Genomic DNA, 12,058 nt, shown 5'->3' on the forward strand with positions numbered 1-12,058 from the left:
AGCTGAAAGCTGCGGGCCATCGGCCATGAGAAGTTTGGGGGGGGCCCAAGAAGAACCTTTGCATCGGGGCCCATAAGCCTTTAGCTACGCCCCTGCTTAGGGCATGTTCAGAAGTGGTGGAATTGCTGTGGAATTCCGCTGCGGACAGTCCGCACTGGATATCCGCAGCAGACAGTCTGTCCATTGGTTTCCACACCTTTTTAGTTATCTTTGTGCAGACGTTGCGGAAATCTCCGCTGTGGACCATAGGCTGCGGTGCGGAATTTGGTGTCCGCAGCATACACTGGCTGTTGCGGACTTGATGCGTACTTGTGGCGTAATTTCTCCATTGACTTCAATGGAGTTGCAAAATTCCGCAATGAAATCCGCAGATGTAATGTGTGTTGTGTTGGGGATTGCTTTTGCGAACAGGATATTTCATCATTCTGCTGGACCTATGTGTTTTTCGAGGTCTATAGCAAGACTGAGATGGAATGTTTTAAAAGACAGCAGGATGTACTCTTCACCTGAATCCGCAACGACTAATCCGCAGCATTTTACTTCACATTTTAGGCAAAGGAGCAACGGAATCTGCAACGCAGATTATGTTCGACATTGATGCGAACATGCCCTTAGAGCAAGGGATAAGGGGAGATAATGAGTCCAGTTTGCTTCTTTATGGCCAAACCCTTCAAATTCACCCACATTCAGATTGACTAAGCTCTGGCAAAAGATCAATCAGGTGAATGTTCTGTTCCAAGCAGGCCCATGTGGCCACATCCATGGCACTTTAGTTTGTAAAGTGAACTTAATGCTACCACATGGTCCTACTCGAACCACATAAAAGACATGTTTTATTAGTGTTGCACAGAACGGGAGTTTTGGTGGCTGTTTAGCGGGTGCTAACATCTGTTAGATGACCTTAGTACTAGAGGTCTGTCCTTGTGACATTTAAAAGTGTCAGCCAGATACACTGCCCCTTCAGCAGTGCCCACATTCTAATGCCAGAAAATGACCTATTTTGACCTTTATCTTGTAGACATTTTTTGTGGTGATTTTTTTTATTTTCCATGTAAGTAATGTCGCTGCAGAATTTAGTATGTCAGTTAACTTCGGACATTTTCTGCATTTGTCTATGAGTTTCAAATTGGTGATCTTCTCTCTCCTGGAGGTTCAGAGAGTGGCCGGCCAGAGACACAATGACACGCATGGGTTGGTGTTCAAAACAGTCTCTGCCATGGGGGGCAGATGCATCTTTATTTATAATGAAGAGAGAGAGAAGGTGTTACCCTCATGCGTACACATATACATACCACATATGGTAAAACATAGAGTTCCAAGCAACTTATCTCAACATATATATTTAGTTAAAATGGACAACAAGTGGTTTTGGGTTTTGTCATGTCAGCCCTTGTATCAGCTGATTACAAGGTCATTAGGTCATGTGGCCGAAGCCTTAGAATAGAATACTCATCCCCCCCTGTAGGCTGTTGTTAGCAGATCTGTGAGCTCCAGTGACAACTGTCTATAGCACTTTTAGGTTCACACATATAAAGATAATTAAAATATTTTTGACAATTCCCTTCTTTTGAACATAAAATTGCTTAGCCATGTATTCGAATATTCGTTCGAGATTACGTTCTGACTAGATCCCCTAGACCAGGGCATTTAATGCCATTCACCGCGAAATGAATACTCAGGATACGTGTCTAGCAATAGGTGAGTGCACAGCGTTACATACTGTACACACCTGAAGATTTAGGGAATTACAGGTTTCACAATTCGGGCATTACCATCTATCTTGGTGGTTTTCTACGGCTTGACAGATGACTTTATCAGGTATGGAAGCATTTAGTGTCACGTAAACAGGTGGCTCTGAATGTTTCCTACCACCTCGGTTCTTAGGGTGGTGGGTGGTCTGGACCACATGAATTTTAATATCCTGTGTTGTTCTCTTGATATTTGTTATTTTTGTAATCAAACATATTACAAGTTTAAACAAAATATATCCCAGCAAAACAAAAACTAATACCTGTACAGCCACATGAGTTATCCCAGAAACCCAGCCTCCAATTCCTTTAAACCAATTGGCGGGGTTTAACCAGCTCAACCAGTCGGGCCAATCAATATTCCAGTCCTCTTTAGAATTAGCTTTCCTAAATTCTTCCTTTACCTTCTGGGCTTGTTCTATGTCATGCTTTACCTGCACCAGTCCTGAGGGATCTACATAATGGCAACAGGCTGGTCCAACAATTTGACACATACCCCCTTGTGATGCAGTTAAATAATCAAGTACCATAGTGTGTTGATTGGTTACTAAGACTAATTGTCCCATGATGGCTGATGTTATGTTTAAACTATCGAATATATAATCAGTTACATTATCAAATAGCTCGGCCAATCTTTCTATATTGTGAGCATTTTTTATAGATAAGCCTGAAAGTGTTAATGCTAGGCCGAACTTTTCCTGCCATGGTACATGTACTAATGGCCTGGCCTTCTTTTGTACTCCCCTTTTTAATAACGTGTTGGGGAACATTAGCATAGGGGAAATCTTTATCTTCCCATACCCAAGTAGCTGGTTGTATCCTTGCTAAGGTACATACTCCTGGCCTCCCGGGTGGCAACCACTTATATGCCTCGTACCCACATATATGACATACATGTTGGGTTGAAGCACATCCCTGGAGTGATTTAACACTCCTGCAATCCAGGAGAACAAGATCATGCCCTGTCCGGTGGCATTCATCGATGCCACCCCCTTTATTAGTTAGATTACCTCGTGTTACACCCCCTAGACCCTGCGTTTAAACATTTTCTAGCTGTTTCTGAGCACTAGGAGCTGCCAGTTGCTCTTATCCCCAGACTATACATATTCTGTGTCTCTTCCCTCACAGTCGGTGAGGTCTACAGCATCAAACAACATGTCATTTTTATTAACCTGACCTCTGTTTACACATCACACACTGTCATTGGGGTAACATCTAATCATGGACGGCCGTATTCCTGGCCTGAGATCTGTTTTCCACAGCGCTTCCCTCTTTGAATATCTTACACGATAAAACAGCCAGGGAACCAATGCCCACGCTGCTATTACACGAAGGACAACTCCAGGAGAGTAAGGGTTAAGCGCTAGGGAAAAGAGATGGGACCGCAAGGCCAAGCAATAACTTCATCTATCTTCAGATCTGGCATCGTTTTTGAATAGAGACATATACAACAGTCCAGCAATTTAGTCAATACTGATATCACTTGATGTTTGATAAACGTGTCATTAAACTCTTCTTCTCGCTCATCATTTAGACAATAGGTAATGTAGAGATGACAGAAAAGATGAAGGTCAGCCAGAGCTTGACGAGACCCACAGTTCATCGTGATTGAGGACCTTTCAGCAGTGACCGGCGGGTGTCCAAGTTCTTTCCTTCCAATGTAACGGATGTGGAAGTTGTGAGCTGGACTTGGTACGGAGCGTCACAGTGCGGCTCTAGTGCTTTACGGTGTCTCTTTAAACACGTCCAAGTCCCCTGACTGTAAACAATGTCCTCCTATCACTTCGGTTCTGGAATGGAATCATAAACATATTTATACATCTGCGTGAGCTGTTTCTTCAGAGCTCCCACATAACTGGTGAGGTCAGAGGGCAATAGGCAGGCGCTCAGTCCAGGGTTTATGAGTTTCAGCCATGACCTTCTGGATTTTTAACTTAAAAGTCCCATTCCACCTTTCTACCTTCCCACTGCTCTTGGGATACAGGGTGTGAAAAGCTGCTGTATACCCAGGACCTGCAGGATGTCTTGGAGTTCCTCTCCAGTAAAGTGAATTCCTCTATCACTTTCTATTGTCTCAGGGACCCCATATCTACATACCACTTCTGAGAGCCATCTTTTACTTTTGCTGTGGCCCACGTTACTGGCCACGCCTCAGGCCACCCAGAGAACAGATCTACACGGACCGGTACATGTTCATACTGTCCCACCTTTGGTAATCTGCAATCGCTGATATGGGTAGTCTGCCTTTACCATATGCCTTTTTGCAACCCGCACAGTTTTGCCTATGTTATGGCAGACACATATCATGCACCTCTGGACAAATCTGGCAACAGCACTTGCTGAAACCTCGGGGGTACCCACCATTTGCTCACCATTGCACTCATTCCTTCTCTTGACACCTGCGTTGGTCCGTGCATTAGTTGGGTTATCATGGGGAAGAGGACTCTGGGTAGGCACATCCTGTTACCCACCTTCCATATTCCATCCTCCCCTTCACTGGCACCTTTTGTCTGCCAATGTCCTTTTTCCTCTTTTGTGGCTTGACTTTGTAGTCTACTTAATATTATCATGTCTATGGGACCAGATACTATGCTGGTCAAGAATACTACGTCCTCCTCTATGAGGGACATGAGAGCCGCAGCTTTCGCCGCCTCGTCTGCAAGTCTATTTCCCCTCGCTTCGGGGGTAGTTTCTCTAGTGTGGGCTTGCACTTTGATTATAGCTACCTGCTTTGGCAGTGTCAGAGCCTCAAACAGTTCTCTCACTCTCTCAACATTTTTTATGGGTTTACCCGAGGATCCAACAAAATCTCTGCTTCTCCAGATTGGGCCATAATCATGTGCAATACCAAAAGCATATCTAGAGTCAGTATATATGTTTGCGGTTTTACCTTCAGCCAGTCTACACACCTCAGCGAGTACCTTCACCTCCACCTCCTGTGCTGACATGGAGGATGGGAGTGGTTGTTACATTATTACCTCTGTTTCGGTGGTGACAGTATATACCCAGTCTTGTAGCATCCTTCATGGTGGTACCTGGAACCATCTACAAAAGAAACTCAAAAGCTAGATTAGATATTGGATCCCCTGTTACATTTTCTAATGTTTTCATCTCTATTGTCATTAATTCAAGACAATTATGTTGGTGATCTGGGTACTAGGGAATCAAATGTGCTGAGAAATCAACTTCCCACCAGGCCGGAAATTCACTGTCTACTATTTCCTGTGACATCCCATTCCCTCAAGTCCCCCATTGACCATATATCCGTCTCTTCCTCCTTTGTTGATCCCTGCGGAAGCAATGTAGTAGGGTTTAACACTGTACATCAATGTATGGTTAGTTTTATATGGGGCCATGAGACAGGTCTTATACTTTGTAGACATATACTTAGTGTGTGCTTGATGAAGAATCTCACTAACAGCACGGGGCACCCTGAGAACTAGAGGCTAATCTTAGCACTATGTCTGTTGTCTTGTCTTTGAGAAGAGCAGCTGCTGCTACTACACAGATACAAGACGGAAGGTACAAATTTTTTTTTATTTTTTTTTTCTTAGGGAGAGGGGCTTATTATAAGAACATACACATTCCTTCAGTACCCCGGCCTCCAAATACTGTCTTATCTGGTTATCAATACTTTTCAACTGCGGGAGGCTCGGAGGGCACGGCTTCAACTGAGGTTTGGGGATGTTTGCAAACAATTTTAAGTCACAGGGGCCACAGACATACGTCCTACATCTGTTTACCCTGCGCCCAGAAGGAGGACAGGACCGCCCTCAATGCCTGAGATGTGAGGTCCTCCTCTCAGTGCAATCCCCATAGAGTGCAGCACACATAAAATTTAGCACATCAGTAACTTCAATCTGTCCATCAGACTTATATCCAATGACAACCTGAATTGCTGCAAGGATGTCAGAAACTATAAGATTGACTTGACAGGAATCTGACACCATACACCTGACAACAGCTCCTGTGAATGCTGTCATCTTATTTACATTTTCATTTCATAAAATATATTCCCAACATGTTACTGTGTGTGTGTGTGTGTGTGTGTGTGTGTGTGTGTGTGTGTGTGTGTGTGTGTCATGTGCATATGTAATGTATATACCATCATTCAACAGAAAGGATACTCTTATAATTAAATAATAGAGCTTTGCAAAATAGCAAAATATTTGTTTCCTTAATTAGTATATGTCAATTATTAAATAAACCAATCTATTAACACAAATGATGAAACATATCGTGCACTATATGCGTCATCATATGCCAATAGAAACCTTTAATATCAAATGATCATAAACTAAAATGTAACAATGACATAAAAATCTTTCTTGTCTTGTCACTTCTCATGTGGTGATTTCAAAGAAACCATTTCCTTTTAAAAATAGTTCAGCACACACCAGTCACTCACAATACCAGCTGTTCCCAGACACTCTCAGTACTGAGAATCCAATCTCACACATTATATACCTTTTGTGTGTGACCTTATGTAAAACAAGTATATAACTAGAATGACTGTGTATAAACTCCTATTCTTGGATTCTTCATCCAATGAACTATAATCATTTAGTAATGCGCATCATATTAAATTTAAATATGAATGACGTTTTCCATTGTGGTCGACACATAAAACACAAATAACATAACATATAACATATGAACATAAAACATATGATACTCAATCCTGTATTCTTATTAGGCTTCTTTTCCTTTCTTATTTTAATCTTTAAGTTACAGTTCTTATTTTGCACTATATGTGCACTTTCTGCAGACACAGCTAAACTACAGATAACAGAGAATGTAGCATTAACCCCTTACTAGCTAAAACTTATGAGCTACAACGTCAAAATGTCACCATGTGCTCCTGTCAATCAATGACAAAACCTCTTCACATGTTTTTTTTTCCCCACAATGGATATCTGAGGCATGCTCTTGTACGTAACACACGTTATTCTCTTATCATTAGTTCTATTAGTCTAACACGGTTACTATAGATTAACAATATCTTGTTAGACATTCCATGCAATTATTAAAATGACTGTTAAATAAACCAAAAAGGAAAAAGATTTACAGTAAAGTTTAAAATGTCTTGGAAAACTCCTATAACGAGAGGAAATTTCATTAGTGACAATTTAGGACAGATGATATACAGTATATTCCAACAAGCAGATCTGGATAGAAATACATAAGAATCTTCACTTTATCAATCTCACGTCTTCTACAATCCGGGTCATTACACTTATAATTATCCTATTGGCTTTAACTCTATTTCTAGCCAATTCCTAATCCATGTCTATCTATCTCTCTATCAATAATCCCTGAACATTTCACCCAATGTTTCCTTTTTAGGAAGTGAAGAGTTACTTGATTCCTTTATGAATTCTGATGACGCCTTTCTCTCTATGTATGACTAATAACTGATCGCATGTCACCCCTGGAAACCTCTTGTTTCTGTAAGCCTTTGGTTTATAAAACTGTACATAGAACAATTATACGTTGGCACATTCTTTTCTACTGGAATGTCTCTATCTATAGAAATAGACGCTGGTCAATTCTTACTGACAACTGACAACTGTGCTTCCTTGTGTTTTTTTTTTGTTTTTTTCCCTATTTCTGGTGCATTCAATCACTTCTATCTGTTCTCTGCAACTCTGTCTATTAATCCAGGGCCCATCATCTCTCAAGAAACCATCCCATCCAGTATAGCTGAAAACTACCTGCTTGGACATTCTCGATTTCTACGTTATTTTCTCTAGGTTCTAAACTAAACCTTTTCCCACTTAGTTTCCTAACAATATCTGCTGCTGTTTTTCCACACCCTGTACCTTGGGTGTTATGCCCCAATTCCCGGCTGGCCAGCACTTTACCTTGGGCATACTTTGAATCAGAAGTCCCCACGCCCTCTGCTAGACTTTCGGCTTTCTTAGTCTGTCAATGAGAATTCCCTAGGCACTCTACTAACTCCTGTGTTTAGTCTGTCCGTAGGACTCCTCAAAGCACTCTGCTAAATCCTGGGCCTATTTCTAGTCTGTCATGGTGGTTTCCCCCTCACGCGCTCTGCTAAATATTCTAGACTGTCATGGAGTTTACCCCCCACGCGCTCTGCTAAATGTTTTAGACTGTCGTTGGGCAACCACGTCTCTGATCCGGTCTCCTAAACAGCAGCCAAATCACAACTATTGTCAACAAGATCACAATTATTGCAAGTCCCTCGGTGCAGTGTACGTTAACCTACTTTATGTTGTATTTAAAGGGATGGGTGTGATTTATAACTCACTGTCTCAGGCGCCCATGGATATTCCATAAACTTTCTAGTTACAGAGATGTTATTTAATAATCAGCAACTCATTCAGTTCGGGCGTCCGAGGATTAGCCCACATACATACTTACTTCCGGCCAGGTGCGCCTCCTATGGGTCACAGTCTGGATACGCGAAAGTCCTAACAATCACTTGGGCGGGGATGGTTACCCGTCACTTCTGCAAGGATCAATTTGCAACCTGATCTTAATACATACTAAACCCAGGGGCCGGAGGGAACACTTCGGACAGGCCGTTTAGTGTTATCTCGGTATTTGGTTGTTTCTGTATGTTTTGGGATCAGAAAACAAACGCTCCCTTATCTCAGCCTCTCACAGATACACTCACAGATTTGTTTCTACTCACACGCCTATTCCTATAATTCATACATACAATTACTCATAGACAAATGGTGTTCATGGTTCCCAAATAGTCAAAAGAGACAATACCTGGACGGCAGCTAAAACAAGAGAGAAGTGCACAGTAAGAATAACATTTCTTACTCACCGGTTTTGTGTGCAGTTCTCCGTTATCTTAGCCGTCATCCACCTTCGATTGTCGCCTTCGATCTGTGTTGAGAATCCCGGACAAGAGCCCCCAAGTAATGTCGCTGCAGAATTTAGTATGTCAGTTAACTTCGGACATTTTCTGCATTTGTCTATGAGTTTCAAATTGGTGATCTTCTCTCTCCTGGAGGTTCAGAGAGTGGCCGGCCAGAGACACAATGACACGCATGGGTTGGTGTTCAAAACAGTCTCTGCCATGGGGGGCAGATGCATCTTTATTTATAATGAAGAGAGAGAGAAGGTGTTACCCTCATGCGTACACATATACATACCACATATGGTAAAACATAGAGTTCCAAGCAACTTATCTCAACATATATATTTAGTTAAAATGGACAACAAGTGGTTTTGGGTTTTGTCATGTCAGCCCTTGTATCAGCTGATTACAAGGTCATTAGGTCATGTGGCCGAAGCCTTAGAATAGAATACTCATCCCCCCCTGTAGGCTGTTGTTAGCAGATCTGTGAGCTCCAGTGACAACTGTCTATAGCACTTTTAGGTTCACACATATAAAGATAATTAAAATATTTTTGACACTATCTATATTAAAGGGTTTGTCCAGGCATGGGGCGGTTTTTCATACTGATGACCTATCGACAGGATAGATCATCAGTATATGATCGGTGGGGCTCCAGTCATTGTATAGCGGCCGTGTTGGGTTAAATCAGCTCTGCTTCTATTCACTTGAATAGCCATATGCTTCTGGTATCGACCACTGTATAACTTCTGGTGCCCGAAGCCTGCCGGAAACAGCTGATCAGTGCTGGGTCCGAGTATCGGACCCTCACCGATCATATTCTGATGACCTATCAGTATGAAAAACTGGCACAGGCCTGGACAACCCCTTTAATGAAAAATCCTGAAATGTTGCAATTTCCACACTAGTTACTGAGCATTGCCTGAGCAGAATGTCAAACATAAATATATACAAAGAACTTTTTTTTTTATTATTTGAAGGCACGTCTATGATTTTTTTTTTTTTTTTGGGGGGGGGTAAATTCACATGTAGTAGAAATTACATCAACTGTCCCATTTATTTAAATGGCGTTTGCAGAAATCCATGCACATGCTGCAGAAACAACTGCATTTTAGGCTGGGTTCACACGTGGCGGAATTTCACTTGAATTCCGCTGCGGACACTCCGCAGCGTTAATCCGCAGCGGAGCCGTTTCTCCATTGACTTCCACTTAAATTTAGAAGTGTTCGTTTAGACGATGCGTAAAATTCCGCTGCGGAGCATAGGCTGCGGAGCGGAATTTGGTGTCCGCAGCATGCTCTGTCTGTTGCGGAGCAGTGGCGGACTGGTTGCGGACTCATGGCGGAATTTCTCCATTGACTTCAATGGAGATTCTAAATTCCGCAATGAAGTCCGCAGCTGTCATGCACATGTTATGTGTGCTGCGGATGCGTCTTGCTTTTTTAACATGACATTTCTTCATTCTGGCTGGACCTATGTACTTCTAGGTCTACAGCCAGACTGAGGAAGTCAATGGGGCTCCCGGAATTACGGGAGCGTTGCTAGGAGACGTCAGTAAATAGTCACTGTCCAGGGTGCTGAAAGAGTTAAGCGATCGGCAGTAACTGTTTCTGCACCCTGGATAGTGACTACCGATCCCAATATACAGCAACCTGTAAAAAATAGAAGTTCATACTTACCGAGAACTCCCTGCTTCTGTCTCCAGTCCGGCTTCCCAGGATGACGTTTCAGTCTAAGTGACGGCTGCAGCCAATCACAGGCTGCAGCGGTCACATGGACTGCCGCGTCATCCAGGGAGGTAGGGCTGGATGCCGAAAGAGGGACGCGTCACCAAGACAACGTCCGGTAAGTATGAAAGTCGTTTACTTTCACTAGGGAAAGTGCTGGCCCTTCTCTCTATCCTGCACTGATAGAGAGAAGGGAAGCACTTTTCCCGCAGTCCGCAGCAGCTAGTCCGCATCAATTTACTGCACATTTGGGCAGATCCGCAGCCGTAATCCGCAACCCGGATTAGGTGCGGCATTGATGCGGACAGTTGCGGAGGAATTCCGCCACGTGGGGGCATGCCCTAAATGTTTGCCACTGATTTCTAGTTGCAGAAATTTCTGCAACTAATCTGCCGCGTGTGTATATTCACTTACTGTCAGGAAACAAGTGTGGAAGGGGGAGGAGAGGTTGAGTTGTTGTATCCATCACCTGCTTTCACATAAGTCCTTGGAAACATACACAGAACACAAAACAAACTCAAAAAGGTTTGCTGGAACCTTAAAGCTAAGCATTAATTGTGCGGTGTAAACTCATATACGTCTTCCTCGTAAGTAGGGTGAACATATTAGTGTCATTTTGGTTTTCATTACCTCATACATCCCAGAAAAGGATTTTCAGAACAGCTTTGACTTGAAAATGAACACAGCACGGAATATTTTAAGACTGGCGGATAGTGTTTTACTAATAAATATTCATTTATAATTAGGATCTTAATTATGGAGCTGAGCCTGGTATAAATTTAGACTTCACTCTATCCTAAAATAGTCTAACAGATTATTTTATTTTGTGCAAAGAGAAAAGCAGTTGCAAGCAATATTATTTTTGCAGGCGTCATGATTTCGTTTATTGTACACAGATGTGGAAACACCCTCATGTTTTGGTTTTGGTTCTAATCGACTGCCTGGTTTGGAATTTTTTTTATTTTTTCAAATAAGCTTCTGCTATTTTAGGCCCTTCTAAAGCTATTCCACCTTTTCCAAGTAATTTTGAGAAAGTAAGGGCAGCATTTCTTAGTAGAGGTGTACAGGAGATGGTGTTGTGTTTGAGAATATTAACATAACTGAGACCAGCGTTTTAATGGCCACCAGGGATCTCACCTTCTATCACGCCATTTATAACACAGAACAGATCAAATGCAGAATTAATGGAAGTGCTTGGATCAAATAACTACTGAGACCAACACTTAGGGGGGATTCACACGAACGTGTATTGGGTCCGTGCGGGCCACGTGGTTTTCACGCGCCACGCACAGACCAATACAAGTCTTTGGGGCAGTACAGACAGTCCATGCTTTTTGCGCAGCGTTTGTCAGCTGCGTAAAAAGCGCGACATGCTCAATATCTCCGCGTATTTCGCGCATCACGCACCCATTGAAGTCAATGGGTGTGTGAAAACCACGCAGGTCGCACGGAAGCACTTCCGTGCGAACCGACTGAAACAGCGCACCAGCTGTCAAAAGGATGAATGTAAACAGAAAAGCACCACGTGCTTTTCTGTTTCCAAACATCCAAACGGAGTGTCTTTGAGATGAGCGAACCCGGACAACCGAACCGAACTTCACCGGGTTCGGCCGAACTCGTTTTGGCCGAACCCGGCAATAAAATTTCCGGTACGCGACGTCAGGAGATAGTCACTGTCCAGGGTGCTGAAAGAGTTAAACTGTTTCAGCACCATGGACAGTGACTTCCGATCCCAATAAACATGA

General features: G+C 42.8%; 1 protein-coding gene across 1 annotated transcript in view; it reads left to right on the plus strand.

The window, feature by feature from the left end:
* The window catches only part of SLC9A4 (solute carrier family 9 member A4), an 83,634-nt gene that overhangs the window by 21,575 nt on the left and 50,001 nt on the right, over positions 1–12,058 (plus strand). The gene's annotated exons all lie outside the window — the stretch shown is intronic.

The sequence above is a fragment of the Rhinoderma darwinii genome, chromosome 2 (assembly GCF_050947455.1).
Source record: "Rhinoderma darwinii isolate aRhiDar2 chromosome 2, aRhiDar2.hap1, whole genome shotgun sequence".
In the NCBI taxonomy this organism is placed as follows: domain Eukaryota; kingdom Metazoa; phylum Chordata; class Amphibia; order Anura; family Rhinodermatidae; genus Rhinoderma; species Rhinoderma darwinii.